The following is a 3,399-nucleotide window of genomic DNA, read 5'->3' as shown; positions in this document are numbered from 1 at the left end:
CCTGTAATGGTGTGGGGCGTGTGCAGTTGCAGTGATATGGGAGCCCTGATACGTCTAAATTCGAGTCTGACAGGTGAGACATATGTAAAAATCCTGTCCGATCAGCTGCATCCATTCATGTCCATTGTGTTTTCCGACAGACTTGAACAATTCCAGCAGGACAATGCGACGCCCCACAGGTTTATAATTGCTACAGATTTGCTGAGTTTAAAGAGTTCCGCTGGCCACCAAACTCCCCAGACATGTATGGAATGAATGAGATTTTCACCCTGCAGCGGAGTGTGCGCTGATATGAAACTTCCTGCCAGATTAAAACTGTATGCCGGACCGAGACTCGAACTCGGGACCTTTGCCTTTCGCGGGCAAGTGCTCTACCAACTGAGCTACCCAAGCACGACTCAAGCCCCCTCCTCACAACTTTACTTCTGCCAGTACCTCGTCTCCTACCTTCCAAACTTTACAGAAGGTTCGCAGCAGAGCTTCTGTAAAGTTTGGAAGGTAGGAGACGAGGTACTGGCAGAAGTAAAGTTGTGGGGACGGGGCGTGAAACGTGTTTGGGTAGCTCAGTTAGTAGAGCACTTGCCCGCGAAAGGCAAAGGTCTCGGGTTCGAGTCTCGGTCCGGCACACAGTTTTAATCTGCCAGGAAGTTTCATGTATGGAATGACTTGCAACGTGCTGTTCAGAAGAGATCTCCTACCCCCCACACTCTTACGGATTTATGGACTGCCGTGTAGCGTTGGTGGTGTCAGTTCCCTCCAGCACTACTTCAGACATTAGTCGAGTCCCTGCCACGTCGTGTTGCGGAAGCTTCTGCATGCTCGCGGGGGGCCTACACGATATTAGACATGTGTACCATTTTGTTTGGCTCTCCAGCGTACGATCAGAAAACAGCGGGTATTTCAAATACGCAAACATCAAAAACCCGATTTTTCCAGCCCTCTTGCCCTCCTTCTCCCCTTAAGACACTGTCCCGGTTAGAGGAACTCATCACTGAAGTGGCCGGCGAGAGGTGATGGGAGGGAGCGGTGTGCCACTGTGCGAGTGCCCCTACACGGCGGGTAGCGGGGCAGCGGCGGGCGCGGTGTGGGCCGGCGGCGCGGCGCGGCGCGGCGCGGCGCCAGCGCCTGACAATGCCGCCCACGCGCCCATTCAGAGCCCGCGCTGGCGCAGACAGCCGCTGCCGGCGGGGCCACGTCGCGGTGCAGCGAGGCCGCGGCCGCCGGCTCGCGGAAAACGAGCGCAGCGCTCTGTGCCATGAGCACGGCTCGCCTTTTGTCCGACACGCGCACCCGGCCTCCGCTTTCCATATGAATGCGATTTCACGCGCCTCGACGAGACGGGCGACGCGGCCGGGCGTCGCAGCACCCCCCACCAGACGCCCACAGCACACGCCGGCCAAAGTCGCGCCGCTGCCGCGATGCGTTCCGCTCTTTATTTCTCTCCGAGTTTCCCTCGCCGCTTTTCCTTTCCGTCGCCGCCTGCTGCCAGAGAGGTCAAGGTTTCTTTGTTTCTTCGTGTCAGCGTCTCGATGGCCGCGCCCTGCCCGTCACGTCGCGCGCAACTAAGCGACCGACGAGCCGAAGTGGCACGCGCGGCTCCAGGGCTTGTTTCTGGGATGTCGACGAAGCTGACAGTTTCATACTGTCTTCCAACCGCAGGTATGACTTACCGCAAACCCCTTTTTAACGTGTCACAGCTACTTACGATTTTAATAATAACAACACTCTCTAGATATGTACTTCATGCCAGCGTATTACATCTACAACTTTACTTCCGCTGTTTTGCAATAATGGCAGTAGCAGCAAGTAGCGCTGCAGGTGGTAGATCGAGAGTGTCGTAAAACAAGGTTCGGCATTTTTAAACATTTTGTTGTTGGGTGTAGAAAATTATCCTCTACCAGTCACAATAAAAGGTTATCTATTAGTCACACGACCGGTTTCGGGCTTGCGACCATCCTCAGGTGTTTATACTGTTGGAGATCGCCGTCCTGGGTGGCCGAAGCGGTTCTAGGCGCTACAGTCTGGAACCGCGCGACTGCTACGGTCGCAGGTTCGAATCCTGCCTCGGGCATGGATGTGTGTGATGTCCTTAGGTTAGTTAGGTTTAAGTAGTTCTAAGTTTTAGGGGACTGATAACATTAGAAGTCAAGTCCCATCGGGCTCACAACCATTTGAACCATTTTGAACTGTTGGAGATCGCTGTATCAATAGAAAAAATTATTTGCTGGTGACTACAGAGATACAAGTGGGACAATTGTAAGTGGTAAGGCAGCATTTGACGAAAATATATCTCTACCTACATAAACATGAAGTACCGTTATTACAGTTATGCGGTGGTGACAGTTTTGCCACTTAGTTACACACTTATTGTGATTTTCACGTGCATATTTCACTATTATGAGGTGCACTAGTGAAATACACCATGTTTACATACAAATATGTGCGCTGTGGTCAAAGAACTTAGATGTAGGAGATGTATAGATGTTGCTAATACAGCAACTTGTAGCTTATGGTCAAAGAACGTAGGCACAGGAAGTGCTAGGGTGTTGCATATATAGAAATTTAAAAAGCTATTATAGACTGCAACGTATTTTCATACACATTTTGAAATTTTTTGATTCACATTTTTGTTGGAGAACTTACATCTAGGAAATGAATCAAAAATTTCAAACTGTGTATCAAGAAACGTTGCAGTCTATAATAGCTTTTTAAATTTCTATATATGCAACACCCTTGCACTTCCTGTACCTACGTTCTTTGACCATAACCTACAAGTTTCTGTATGAGCAACATCTTTACATCTGCTACATCTATGTTCTTTGACCACAGCCCACATGTTTGTACGTAAACATAATGTATTTTACGAGAGCACCTCATAATAGTCAAATATGAAGCTATACTTGGTAAAACTGAAATATGCGCGTGAGAATGACAATAAGTGTGTACCTAAGTGGCAAAACAGTGACCACAGCATAACTGCAATAACGGTGCTTCATGTTTATGTAAGTACAGATATATTTTCGTCAAATGCTGACTTACCACTTACAATTGTCCCACTTGTATCTCTGTAGTAACCAGCAAATAATTTTTTGTATTTATACAGTGATCACCAACAGTATAAACATGTAAATGAATGTATAAACACCTGAGAATGGGCGCAAGCCCGAAACCGGTCGTGTGACTAACAAATAACCTTTTATTGTGACTGGTAGCGGATATTTTTCTACACCCGATAAAGGAACAGTCACGGAGTTCGACAGCATCCACTATGGATAAAATTCATTATATGTTGTTATTGTTCTGGTCTTCAGTCCTGCGACTGGTTTGATGCAGCTCTCCATGCTACTCTATCCTGTGCAAGCTTCTTCATCTCCCAGTACCTACTGCAACCTACATTCT

General features: G+C 48.3%; 1 non-coding gene across 1 annotated transcript; it reads right to left on the bottom strand.

The window, feature by feature from the left end:
- Window positions 1–319: 319 nt before the first annotated feature.
- Trnas-cga lies at window positions 320–394 on the bottom strand. Its single transcript has one exon. It is a non-coding gene; the product is annotated as a tRNA-Ser (tRNA).
- Window positions 395–3,399: the final 3,005 nt, after the last annotated feature.

The sequence above is a fragment of the Schistocerca piceifrons genome, chromosome 8 (genome assembly GCF_021461385.2).
Source record: "Schistocerca piceifrons isolate TAMUIC-IGC-003096 chromosome 8, iqSchPice1.1, whole genome shotgun sequence".
NCBI classification, from domain to species: domain Eukaryota; kingdom Metazoa; phylum Arthropoda; class Insecta; order Orthoptera; family Acrididae; genus Schistocerca; species Schistocerca piceifrons.
This window is presented reverse-complemented; position numbering and strand designations above follow the sequence as displayed.